At 44.5% G+C, this 14,698-nt stretch overlaps 1 protein-coding gene across 2 annotated transcripts in view; it reads left to right on the forward strand.

Annotated features, from left to right (window-relative positions):
• The window catches only part of acaca (acetyl-CoA carboxylase alpha), a 222,738-nt gene that overhangs the window by 153,252 nt on the left and 54,788 nt on the right, over positions 1–14,698 (forward strand). The window lies entirely within an intron of this gene.

Here is a 14,698-nt window from a genome sequence, read left to right on the forward strand (position 1 = left end):
TCATGCTGGAAATCAGAATCAAAAACAAAATTATGCAAATACACAGCACGTCGGGCAGCATCGGTGGAGAGTGAAACGATTAACAATTTTGAACTTTGAAAAATCAGCGATCTGAAACGTTAATGGTTACTTTCCTTGGTTTCTGCTGGGTTTGCTGGTTGTGTTCAGAGCTCTAACTTGGGTCATTACAGTTAGTACTCACTGCTCAGAAAGCTGGAAAGAATTGGTTATCCAACTCTCTGATTTAATGTCCTCTTCCTTGGAAAACCTGGACTTCTGTCGGGAATATCGGCCGCAGACAGTATTAGGTCCACCGCGGTCGCCTTCCATGAGCCACACATAATCAAGTGCTGAAACCTTGCCAGCGTACACGTCAAAAGATATTAACATGACTGAGGTACCAAATGCTAATTTGAAACTGCAGCTAGTCAGCATCTTGGGCTGAGGAAGAGATAAAAGGATAAGAACCAAAGAGGCAAAATCATCAAACTGTCGGCAAATAAAACATGGAACACTACTGCACAGGAACAGGTCTTAGGGGCCCACCATGTCTGTGCCAAACATGATGCCAAGATAAACCAACCTGTCTAGTTCAGTTTAGTTTAGTTTAGAGATGCAGCACGGAAACAGGCCCTTCGGCCCACCAAGTTCGCATCGACCAGCGATTCCCACACGCTAACACTATCCAACACATACGAGGTACAATTTACAATGTTACCAAGCCAATTAGCCTAAACCTGTACGTCTTTGGAATGTGGGAGGAATCCGAAGATCTCGGAGAAAACCCACGCAGGTCACGGGGAGGACGTACAAATTCCATACAGACAGCACCCGTAGTCAGGATCGAACCCGAGTCTCCGGCGCTGGAAGGCAGCAACTCTATCGCTGCGCCACCGTGCCGCCTGAAAGTCTACACATGATCACCACTCCTCCATTTCCCTGCATACCATGTGCCTATCTAAATGCCTCTTAAATGCCTTTTGTTGTGTTTTCGCACACATTCTCTGTATCCTAGTGTGTCTGAAATTATTTCGTTTTCATCTCGAAAAGGCTTTTGTCTCCATTGTGCTAAACTCCATTACTATTTGAATTGCTAACCAGAGGTGAGATAAGTTAGCAGTAAAGAGAGGTCAAATTCCAGACTATTGCTATTAAACAGCAACAGCATGCACGTACTGTGACAGGGACACTCTTTGCTGTCTTGGAAGGTTTTATAGGGCAGCCGTTAGTCACTGTAGGAATACTGAGATGTATGCAATAACCTTCAGGCAGCATAATTTCTATTAATCAGCTATGGGGTCATTGGCAGAACGCACAGAAATCTGTAGTGGGGGATGGTGGGAGGGGATGGGAAATAAAGAAAGGCATCCACTGAAACCACGTACTTTCTCAATTCTTTCAAATCCACTGGGCTCGTAGCAGTTTGCAGCCTGGTAACGGGTTCAGAATGACTGCCTTAAATAGTATGAAATGGAAAGAACCGAGCAACTGTGGTACCACACGTGAAACAAAAAAAGCCTTGGGCTACAAAACACACTGGCATTTTGGGAGTGAAATTGCTTCTGTTAATTTAAGAGAGAAAATAAAGTGGCATGAATACAAAATAGGATTCGGTCTTTGCACCAACTCTATCATTTCCTTTGTGTGTACTTGAGATTCTAGGACTCAGTGAAGGTTTGGGTTATGGGACAGGCCTGCTGGTTTACGAAACCCATTGTCAGCCGACACAAGAAACAGCAGGCGCTGGATTGAATTCGCAATTTCAAGTTATACTGCCTACACCCCCTCTCTTTCCCATACCCATCCTTTGCACTCCCATGTCTCACCAAACCCACCCCAGTCACCATACCTCTTTCCCCTCCTTCACACACTCATCTCCCATTACCAAGTCACCCCTTTCCTTTTATCTGGCCTTCCCTCTTTCCCTTTCCCTATGTCGGTCGCCTTCCAAGCATATCCCTCCTTCCGGCTTTCACTCCTCATCTTCTCTCCTTATCTGACATCCTTTTGTCTCCTTTTCACCTCTAGCCCTTGTCTCATAAGTCACAGGAGCAGAATTAGGCCGTTCGACTATTGAGTTCACTCCACCATTCAGTCAGAGCTGATGTATCTTTCCATCAACCACATTCTGCCTTCTCCCCACTTGTCAGGCTTTGCACTCTATTCTTCTCGTTTTCTCTCTCTTACTCCGTCAGTTGGAAGGAGGGTCTCAACTCTAAACATTGGCTGCCAATCCCTCCACAGATGCTATCTGACCTGCTGAGTTCCTCCAGCATTTGTTATGTTGTACCAAGATTAGCATCTTATTCTGCAGTTCCAACTGTTATTAACAAAAAAACCTTAGAAATGGGAGAAATTAGTCTTGGGTGTTATTTTGCATTAAGGATTTGGATTAGGTGTCGGAATGATTTGGAATGTGTCAGAAGTTATAGATTGTGCTGGTCATTTCCATGATGTTGAGTTGTGAGTTTGAGTTTAGTTTATTGTCACGTGTACCGAGGTACAGTGAGAAGCCTGCGTGCTAATCAGTCAGCACGTGATGATCAAACTCACGTGAAAACAGCTAATGCTGTTCTCAACAACATGGAAATGACCAGCACAATCCCTACAGCAACATAATCCAAATCATTAATGCAAAATAACACCCAAGACTAATTTTTTCCATTTCTAAGGGTGTTTCTTGTTATACATTGAGTCAAAGTCATCCAGCATGGGAACATGACCTTTGGCCCAACTTGCCCACGCTTATCAAGTTGGCACACTGTGCTTGTCCTATGTGCCTACATTTGGCTAATATCTCTCTAAAACCTTTCCTATCCATTTGTTGCCTAACCAGAGTTTTATACAGCTTCGATGCCATCTTTTGCCAGGAGATCACACGGTTCTTTTGGGTGGGAAGAAGGGCGATAGTGGGAAGGGGGTTGGGGTAGGATCAGCCATGATCGTATTGAATGGCGGAGCGGGCTCGAGGGGCCGGTTGGCCTACTCCTGCTCCTATTTTCTTGTGTTCTTGTGTTTTGTTTGTGCTGCTTTTTCATAAATCCATATGCATCACAAAAGTCATTCTGCTACTGAATATTGAAGTTGAGGTTGGTGAGATGATAAACATGCGCATTTCAAACTGGTGGGGAAATGGGCCACCGCTCAAAATGAATTTTCCCATGTGCTTTGCTCCATGTGGAAATTACATTGGTAGAAAATAATAATATTTTAGTGATTACTGCAATCATTTACAACTTTTAAATGCAGCAACAGATTTGTTTCAGGCAGCACCATCCGAACAAATGTATGGGAGGAAAACGCTCTTGAATTCCACCTCAACAAAAAAATAAAATTGTCCGTAGTTCTAAAATCTAAAAGGATACCTCTGACCTCGAATGATGAAAGGCCTGGTGAGAGTAGATGTGGAGAAGATGTTTCCAGTAGTGGAAGAGTCCAGGACCAGAAGGCACAGCCTCAGAATTAAATAGAATGGAGATGAGAAAGAATTTATTTCGCCAGACGGTGCTGAATCTGTGGAATTGATAGCCACAGACAGTGGTGGAAGGCAAGTCACTGGGTATTTTTAAAACAACTATTGATAGCTTCTTGATTGGTAAAGGTGTGCGGTTATATGGAGAAGGCAGGAAAATGGGGTTGAAAGGGAAAAATAGATGGAATGATGGAGCAGACTTGATGGGCTGAATGGCCTAATTCTGCTCCTATGTCTTATGATGGTCTTATGGACCCAGATGGGTGTCTGTTGTATATTTAATATTAGCAGTGGCAGCATTTCTCTTCAGTGAATGCATTTTATTAATCTGCTGAGTTTAATCTTCCTGTAGTGATTCTACAAAGCCATTAAAATAGTAAATACTCTTGCTGTGTATTCAAAAGGAAAAGCTGATAAAAGGAACACCACTAAATATCAAAGAAATTGCACCGCTGACAGTCCTGAGCATCCGTCTGTGTCAGTGCAGAGTCCCCTCAAGGTTAGGCTGTACTTGGTTCATGGTTCCTCTGCTCTGACTTGTCATTTACATTAATAGGTTGCACCCTGTGCCTGGTGTCTGGTTGAAACAGGGGAGCAGACGGGTTCCATGTGTGCGATCATATTTTCACAACTGCTGACCCTGACCGCTTAACGCATGAACGATGAAAATCTGCTTACACCATGAAAGTGCTGACAGGTGCAAGCACTTCGGTGACATTAATAGATATTTTCTTTGAAAAAATAAACAATTTCTGCACCGGCTCTCAACTCTCACGTGGTCTTGGGTGGTCCGCAGAATGCCATTGTTTGTGGCATCTTCTTGTATGCGACGTTATATTGGTGTATTAAATTAAATAGGGTGGCGCAGCTGGTAGAATCGCTGCCCCGCAGCGCCAGAGACTCGGGTTCGATCCTGACCTCGGGTGCTATCTGTGCGATGCTTGCACGTTCTGCCTATGACTGCGTGGGTTTCTTCCGGGTGCTCCGTTTCCACATCCTAAAAGCATGTGGGTTTGTAGGTTAATTGGCCTCTGTAAAATTGCCCCTAGTGCGTAGGGAGTGGATGAGAAAGTGGAATAACATTGAACTAGTGTGAACGGGTGATCGATGGTTGGCGTAGACTCGGAGGGCCAAAGAGCCTGTTTACATGTTGAACGTCTAAACTAAACTAAACTAAACTAATGCACACAATTGAAGGTGGGCTCATAACCAATGCGACTTCTTGGCTTCAAGATTAAATTCCTAACGTACAAGAGTAAAAACTATTCTTCCTCGGGCACTGATGCTCCAAGTGGAGATGCACAGTGTCTGGAGATTGAAAAATATGAAACTTAGAGTCATAGACCCAAACTTGTTGGGTTTGTTCAAATACAAAACACAAAGTGCTGTAGGAACTTGGTGGGTCAGGCAGCATTTGTGGAGGGATTGATTCAGTGACATTTCAGGTTGGGACCATTTCTTCAGACTTGAAGGATTTGTACTAATAGTTAGACAATAGACAATAGGTGCAGGAGGAGGCCCTTCGACCCAGCACCGCCATTCAATGTGATCATGGCTGATCATTCTCAATCAGTACCCCGTTCCTGCCTTCTCCCCATACCCCCTGACTCCGCTATCCTTAAGAGCTCTATCTAGCTCTCTCTTGAATGCATTCAGAGAATTGGCCTCCACTGCCTTCTGAGGCAGAGAATTCCACAGATTCACAACTCTCTGACTGAAAAAGTTTTTCCTCATCTCAGTTCTAAATGGCCTACCCCTTATTCTTAAACTGTGGCCCCTTGTTCTGGACTCCCCCAACATTGGGAACATGTTTCCTGCCTCTAACGTGTCCAACCCCTTAATAATCTTATACGTTTCGATAAGATCCCCTCTCATCCTTCTAAATTCCAGTGTATACAAGCCTAGTCGCTCCAGTCAATATATGACAGTCCCGCCATTCCGGGAATTAACCTAGTAAACCTACGCTGCACGCCCTCAATAGTAAGAATGAGTTGGGCTCCCTTAGGCTTATTCAGGTTTGTTGTATTCATTGCTTCTTTCCTTTCACGTTATCTTAACAAATCCCCAACTCATCGTTTGAAATGCCAAAATGTAGCAGCACATCAGACACAGCTAAACTCCAACGTCAGGTTGGAGGCACAAGGAACTGCAGATGCTAGTTTACAAAAAAAATATTAAAAGTGTTGGAGTAACTCAGCATCTCTGGAGAACATGGATATATGATGTTTAGGGCCCCGACCAGAAACGTCACCTATCCATTTTCTCCAGAGTTGCTGCCTGACCCACTGAGTTACTCAAGCACTTTGTGTCTTCCAACTTAAGGTTATGGTATAAGTGTAAAATGAATAAGATGAGAATATGACACAGATGGGTCAAGCTTTTGTATAGTGATGTTAAGTCCCATGCTTTAAAGCCATTGACTGTGAAGTACTTTTGCTCCCAGTTTCTGTCATGTTGAGTCTCCACAACTCAAGTGAGAGAAATGTAGAACAAGACACAAAGTGTTGGAGTAACTCAGCGGGTCAGGGAGCATCTCCGAAAGGAATGGTTAGGGTGAAACTATTTTGTGGTTGAGTGCTGACAAGTTATAGTTTAATTCTCATTTCTTTATCAACCATATCTGCAGCAACAGTTGAAGCACAATTTTATCTTTTGGAAACCTTTTAAATCCAGAGCTATTGTTCAGAACCTCATCTCCAAACCAAATAAAGGTACATTCATAGAACACAGAACAGTACAGCACAGAATCTGGCTGTTTGGCCCACAATGTCCGTGCCAAACATAATGCCAAGATAAACTAATCTCTGCCTGTACGTGATTCATATCCCTCCATATCCTTCCATTCCCTGCATGACCCTCCATTCCCTGCATATCCCTCCATTCCCTGCATGACCCTTGTGCCTGTCATAAAGCCTCATAAATATCATCATTGTATCCCTCCACCAGCACTCCTGGCAGTAGGTTTCAGGCCCCCACCACTGTCCATGTCAAAATAACGTGCCCCACACATTTCCTTTAACCTTAAAGTTCTGCCTTCTAGTCTTAAACATTTTCATCCCGGACATTGCCTTATTCTATAAAGGCTTTTCAATTTTTATTTGGATATAAAGGAATCGACTGATATGGCATTGGTCAAAAATCAGCTGTGATAGACACGGTAGCATAAGGGTTCTAATAGTCTCCACCCGCTTTTATTTTCTTATCTGTTTCTTTTTATACAATTTTTTATCTTGCAACCTTATTTTCAATAGTTAATGCCCCACCCAAGTGGAGCCTCCAGTTTGGGTGCTGTAGGATAAGGTTTATTATTGTCACTTGCACCCGAGGTGCAGTGAAAAGCTTTGTTCTGCATGCTATCCAAACAGTTCACACAATACTATACATAAATACAATCAAGCCAAACCCAAGTGCAATAGGTAGAGCAAAGGGGAAGATACAGAGTGCAGAATATAGTTCTCAGCATTGTAGCGCATCAGTTCCAGAGACAAAGTCCAATGTCCGCAAAGGGGTAGAGGTGAATCAGACGGTACCCTAGCTTATGGATGGATTGTTCAGGTCTGATAGAAGAAGGGAAAAAGTAGGAAGAAACATAGAAAATAGGTGCAGGAGTCGGCCATTCGGCCCTTCGAGACAACACCGCCATTCAATATGATCATGGCTGATCATCGAGAATCAGTACCCTGTTCCTGCTTTCTCCCCACATCCCTTGCTTCTGTTTGGAATGACTTGGGTGGGATAAGTCTTTGATTATGTGTAAGAAGGAACTGCAGATGCTGGTTTAAACTGAAGGTAGACACAAAATGCTGGAGTAACTCAGCGGAACAGGCAGCACCTCTGGAGAGAAGGAATGGGTGACGTTTCGGGTCGAGACCCTAATTCAGTCTGGTTAGGGATAAGGGAAACGAGAGATATAGACGGTGATCACAGGGAGAACATACAAACTCCGTACAGACAGCACCCGTGGTCATGATTGAACCCGGGTCTTTGGCGCTGTAAGGCAGCAATTCTGCCGCTGCGCCACTGTGCCACCATAATCTCATCTGTGTATATTGAGCTAACCAGGTCAAATTGTGTCAAACTTTTTGTTTCTCCCCACTGTAGCTGCATGACTGAAACATGGTTTGAAATTTAAAAAGAAACATTATTTAATCTCCTTTCATAGTTCTAAGGGAGAAAATAGTTGTTTTTCAAAAGGAAAGAGCTGAGAACATAGATTTGGCCAAAATGTGATTAACACCTTTGAGAACGCAATTAGTTTATAAAACATATTGTAAATGTGGATTTTAAAAAAATAATTAAATATCAGTAGATCACTAATTGAATATAATTAGTAAACTGATGAAAGTTTAGTTATGTTAAATGTAGTGGCTAATATATTAATTTCATAAGAGAAGTGGTAATTGCAAAATGAAGTGACTAACTCACGGAGTGGTGGCATGAATGTTAAAATGCTTTGGTGTAGAAAGTAGCAGATATTTTCTTGACAAACCCAAAAGGAACATTCTACAAGAAATTGTAAATTGTTCCTGGTGTGCAGGACAGTGTGAGTGTACGGGGTGATCGCTGGTCGGCATGGACTTGGGTATGTTCCCACTCTGTATCTCTAAAGTCTAATGTCAGTGCTTTTTTTATGGCAGTATGCGCTGGTACGGCAGATCAGCACCCCTAAATAGTTCATATCTCGATTAACGTATGGTTGCCAAAAGCCAAAAGCCTTGTGTGAATAGTTCTATGTGTGCAGGAACAACTTCTTTGTCGGCGAGAAAAGCCCTGAGTAAAATCATTATGCGAAGAGCCTTGGAATATTTTGATGCCAAAGTAGGGCCGGTTGAAAATTGGGGGAACAGTGAATTGAAACCAAGAGTATGAAGGAGACTCGTATTTTGTGTGGGTAGCTTACAACCCAGCAGTATGAACATTGGATTCTCTCATTTTAAGTAACTTCATTTTACACTCCCATCCCCTTCCCCCTAGTCGTTTTACCCGTTCCACAGTTCTCCACATTACTTCACTTGAGATCACACCTTCCCTACCCAACAATGGACCTACAGGCACCACCCTGCCTGAGGTCATTTGTGGCCGGCCTTGGTTGGTCCTGGTCTCGCTTCCAGGTCTCTACCTTCCTCCCCACCCCACCACCACCATGCCCTACTTTCAGTCTGAAAAAGGGTCCCGACCCAAAATGTCACCTATCCTTTTTCTCCAGAGATGCTGCCTGACCCCCTGAGTTACTCCAGCACTCTGTGTCTATCTTTGTGATGTATTAATGTCGTTTTCTGTTGGTTTGTTGATGTGAAATTGCATATTTGTTGCAATCGGTCTTTATTCGGTGCTAGCTTATTACTGGTGCAGAAACTTAGAAAGATGCCTTGTGCCCACCGATCCACGCCGACCATCAATCACGCGTTCACACTAATTTTACGTTATCCCACTTTCTCATGCACTCCCTACACACTAGGGGCAATTTACAGAGGGAGATTAACCTACAAACCTGCACGTCTTTGGGATGTGGGAGGAAACCAGAGCACCCGGAGGAAACTCATGCGGTCACAGGAAGAAGATGCAAACTATTGACGGCTCGATTGTAATCACGAATAGTCTTTCTGCTGACTGGATAGCAGGCAACAAAAAGCTTTTCACTGTTCACTTGACAATAAACTAAACTAAACTAAACTATCTCCCCACAGTCAGCACCTGAGGTCAGGATCGAGCCTGGGTCAGTACCTCTGTGAGGCAGCAGCTTCACCAGCTGTGCCTCTGTTGATAAGTAAATGGTTCACATTGGCAAGAGCAAGATAGAAAGGTCCAACGAATAAAAGTAGCAGGTTAAAACCCGTGAGAAAATATGAAGTAATTTGCAACCACACACAGCTAGGTGAAGGTTGTAGAACTACTTGTTGCTTTTTGAATTACCACTTACCTTGAGATGTTAAAGTAAGCTCTCATTTGTCTACTTTGCAAGTCAAATGACCTGCAAAGGCACAGTTCCAAAAAGAATTGGAAGATTACCAGACATGTGTATGCCAGTGTGTCTCAAGCAATGGTAACAAAATACATGAACTATGTCTGACTATGTATGTAACATTAACACCGTGGGATGGCACGGTGGCGCAGCAGTAGAGTTGCTGCCTCACAGCCCCAGAGACCCGGGTTCGATCCTGACCATTGGTGCTGTTTGTACAAATTCGTATGTTCTCCCTGTGACTGCATGGGTTTTCCCCAGTTGCTCCGGTTTCCTCCCACACTCCAATGACGTACAGGTTTGTAGGTTAATTGGCTTTGGCAAAAATTGTAAATTGTCCCTAGTGTGTGTAGGATGTTGACATGCGGGGATCACTGAACAGCGCGGACTTGGTGGGCCGAAGAACGTGTTTCCGTGCTGTGTCTCTAAACTAAACTAAACTAGCTAGATTGTAACATGCCTCATTATGGTATAGTGTGGTTTCTTCACCTGCATGACTATAGTAACTTCACTTCTGAGATTTATTCTGGGAAGAACTTTTGATGTAAGGTATTTAATTTTTACTATTTAATTTAGGCGTTATAATTTTAGAGCAGTTCAAGTATTTTCCAGAAATAGCGAATATCTTCCTTTAAACTTGTGTGTGAAAACCTCATCGTAAACTCTTGCTTACACCTGCAGTGTCGGTGAGTTATGGGTCTTTCACACTGGTGGGAGAACACCGGTAATTCACTGTCACAGGTGAGCTATCATCCTGTGTGTTTAGAATTATCATGGCATAAATCGTGTAATGAGGAACCTGGGCTGAGGAGACTTTGCCACAGAGAGGGAGAAGAGCTGAGCTTGTTTACTGCATAAACTGTGCTGCTGGTTTTTATAGCGCGGTATATCTTTCCGATGCAGTCGAGATCTCAGGCTGTGTTTTATTGCAGACTGTGCCAGACTGATGTGTTTGGCTTGCAGTGATGTGCTGCCCTCCTCATAAAATAAACTACCCATGGCACAGAAGTGTTATTACAAATGCCTACACTGCCAGGCAGAATGTCGAGCCGCTGCCGACTCCTGGCATCCTTTGGATTCCACCCCTAGGGTATGGACAGAGAGCAGGGACGGTATTACCGTTCAGTGCTGCTGGAACCCGCAAAGCTGCTGCTTCACACCGAGAGCTTTAGAATCGATATTTGATTTGCATCTGCAGGCAAGCATCATCACAGGCAGATGTAGCGCAAGTCTCTTGCCAACTGAGTGAAATGGAGAGCAGCCACCTTACTAGTCTGGGCAATGCCTAGAAAGCCTTTAGGTCCAGTGCCATGTCTGGAAGTGGGGAATTGTAGTGGCAATCGTATGCCACTGCATAAATTGGCTGGAAAACTATTGCCTCTATTCACAACAATGTCAAAATGTTACTTGAAGCACAAATTTACTTGCACTCAATGTTTTAAACTGGCGGTGGCACAGTGGCGCAGCGATGGAGTTGCTGCCTCACAGCGCCAGAGACCCGGGTTCAATCCTGACTACGGCCGCTGTCTGTACGGAGTTTGCACGTTCTCCCCGTGACCTGTGGGTTTTCTCCGGGTGCTCCGGTTTGCTCCCACATTCCAAAGACGTACAAGTTTGTGCGTTAATTGGCTTTTTTAAATTTGTAAATTGTCCCTAATGTGTAGGATAGTGCTGATGTATGAGGTGATCTCTGGTCGGCGCTGACTCGTTCGGCTGAACGGCCTGTTTCCATGCTCTACCTCTAAACTAAACAAGAATGGTTACAGTGTGGCTTGAAAATAGTCGCCTCATTGTGACAATCACAGGCAGATGTAGTTCAAGTGTTTTGCCATCTGAGTGATACGGAGAGCAGCCTGGGCAGTAGGATTGCCAACTGTCCCGTATTAGCCTGCACATCCCGTATTATGGGCTAAATTGGTTTGTCCCGTACAGGACCTCCTTTGTCCCACTATTAATAGGGTTGCCAACTTCCTCACTCCCAAATAAGGGACAAAGGGTGACGTCACCGCCCCACGTGACCTCACCCAGCCAGCGGCCACGTGCTCCCGCTCCACCAATGGCGGCCGCCATTGGTGGAGCACGTGGCCGCTGGCCGGGTGAGGTCACATGGGGCGCGGGGCGGTGACATCACCTTGTCCCGTATTTGGGAGTGAGGAAGTTGGCAACCCTACTGGGCAATGCCAGTAAGTCTTTAAATCCAGTGCCAAGTCTGGATGTGGGGAATTCTGCTAACACTCTCAGCATATTTTATCACTGCGCAATGTGGCTGGGAATCTGTGACCTCTATACACAACAATGTCAAAATGTTTCCTGAAGCACAAATTCACTGTTACTCGATGTTTTAATTTTCACATGCTGTAAATGTGAAAATGCTTTTCACGTTAACATGGTCCACAGTGCCAATTGCTCTTCTCTTCCCCTGCTTTAAGTTGACTGCTGTTAAATATGATTCCACTCAGTACTGATCTCGAGTACTTTCTGACGATCATCTCAGTGAGAATACTGGACCAGAAAGTGATTCACAGCGATGCTTAGTTCTGTTCATGCCTCTGAATTCCCTGCTTGTCCCTTTGGCATGGACACATGGCAGAAAATAATAGATAATGTCCTTTTCCCCGTGGTTGGGTGGAAGGGCATATTGCGGCATTATCCGAGTCAGTATTACCGGCAGGATGCCTCCATCTATGGCGTCACTACTATTATTAACGATTGATAAATGCATACAATTTAGAATTGAATCGGGGACCTTGTCATACTTTATAGACTTTAGAGATACTGCGCAGAAATAGGACCATCGGCCCACCAAGTCCGTGCCGACCAGCGATCACCCCGGTCACTAACACTATCCCACACACACACTAGGGACAATTTTTACCGATGCCAATTAATCTACAAACCTGTACGTCTGTGGAGAGTGGGAGGAAACCGAAGCCCCCGGGAAGAATCCCACGCAGTCACAGGGAGAACGTACAAACTCCGCACCGACAGCACCCGTAGTCAGGGTCAAACCCGAGTTTCTGGCGCTGTGAGGCAGCAACACTCTAGCTGCGCCACTGTGCCACAAGATCTGGAGACTTTACCTCAGAAAGGGGTATTGCTTTTATAGTCATAGAACCAGGAAAGGAAGCAGGGAGAAGGCCCTACCTTTTCCATGCCATCCAAGTTGGCATAGTGGGCTAGTCCCATTTGGTCCGCTCTCAAATCCCTTCTTATCCATATATCTACACAAATCTATATAATACTAAAACTCTGCGTTCGTATGTAGGGATGTATGTGTGTATGTACGGAAGATTCCAAAGTTTAACTTACAAACCCTACTCCTCCAAGACGGTACACCAAAGCGCTACGATTTTTGTACCGCCGTATTGCCTAAGTTCGTAAGTCATTGCATTGAATTGAATAAGTTTATTGGCCAAGTATATACACATACAGGGAATGTGCCTTGGTGCTCTGCTCGCAAGTAACAACACGAACATAGTAAACAATTAAGAATAAAGCATAAAACATTAAAACATTAAGAATAAAACATTATAGTTTAACAATCTGAATGAAATAAACCAGAGCAAAAAGAGGCTACAGACTTTTGGTTATTGAGTTGAGCTACTACTTGGGGAAAAAAGCTGTTATTATGTCTGGCTGTGGCGGCTTTGACAGGCCATTCAATTATAGCTGATCTATCTTCACTCGCAACCCCATTCTCCTGCCTTCTACACGTAACCCTTACCGATCTGTCAATCTCCGCCTTAAAAATACCCAATGATTTGGCTTCTCCACAACTGTCTGTGGCAATAAAATCCACAGATTCACCACCCTCTGACCAAAGAAATTCCTCCTCACCTCCCTTCTAAACGTACAATCTATGAAAGGCATATCTAGGTAAATTCATCTGCTCGTTGAACATACTGATTAAAGTTGACCAGGGAATGAGCAATGGCATTTATATTTTTGATTTTTAAGACACAGTAAAATATTCGAGAATTGTCATCTGAGAATTTGTATCGCCTTGGATACCAAGTATATTCTCACAGTTGTTATTTTTCAGATGATTTGAGTAGTATTTCCCTGATTTTCTTGCATTTATGTCACCTGCCCATTCTTCTTATCTGAACATTGAATATACATACAATATACCCTTCTTTACCAGATTGTGTTACCAGAAGATGCTGCAACCAAGACCAACTCACCCCAGTCTCATTCTGCATGCTGCGCACACACCCTGAGCAAGGTTCACCCTGCTGCAATGGGTGCCTTCCTACCTGGGTTAGAATGGCATGCTGCCGCTGAGTCATCAAAGCTGGGATAAACTTGTTTTAATGTTATTGGTACACATTTGCAGACTGACATCAAGTGACTTTAGACTTAAGAGATGCGGCGCGGAACCCGGCCCTTAGTCCCACCGAGTCCGCGCCGACCAGCGATCACCCCGTACATTAACCTACACACACTGGAGACAATTTGTACAACTTACAGAAACCAATTAACCTACACACCTGGAAGATATCACAAAATGCTGGAGTAACTCAGCAGGTCAGACAGGAACTATAGTTCCTCTGTCCCTCTCTTCTCCACCCCCTTCCCAGTTCTCCCTCTATCCTCCTGTCTCCACCTAGATCCTTCCTTTGTCCCGCCCCCCTTACATCAGTCTGAAGAAGGGTCTCGACACGAAAAGTCACCCATTGCTTCTCTCCTGAGATGCTGCCTGACCTGCTGAGTTACTCCAGCATTTTGTGATTCCTTCGATTTGTACCAGCATCTGCAGTTATTTTCCTACACAACCTACGCACCTGTACGTCTTTGGAGTATGGGAGAAAACTAGAGGACCCGGAGAAAACCCACACGGTCACGGGGATAACGTACTAACTCTGTACAGAAAGCACCGTAGTCAGGATTGAACCTGGGTCTTTGGGCGCTCTAAGGAAGCAACTGTACCGCTGTGCCACTGTGCTGCCTTAATGCTGCTGGAAGATCTTGAACACGCCAAAAGCCGCTTTTTGGTCGATCCAAAACTGTGTTGGTCTCCCAACACCATGAGATGTCTGTCAGGGAATGTTGCCGACTGGCCCATTCCGGACTGCAGGAGTACGTGGTGAGGGACGCAAGGTCTGCATGGGAGAACCACAATCTAGGGTCCTTCCGCTGCTGGACATTGAGGGGATGAGTCCAATGGGGACACCCCTCAAACGAGGGAAAGGATCTCACCCCAGGGGGCCAAATGAGTGGGATGGCTGTTTCGTGTAAAGATAGGTGTCAACACTACTGGGTCA

This window comes from Rhinoraja longicauda, chromosome 26 (genome assembly GCF_053455715.1).
Source record: "Rhinoraja longicauda isolate Sanriku21f chromosome 26, sRhiLon1.1, whole genome shotgun sequence".
NCBI lineage: Eukaryota > Metazoa > Chordata > Chondrichthyes > Rajiformes > Arhynchobatidae > Rhinoraja > Rhinoraja longicauda.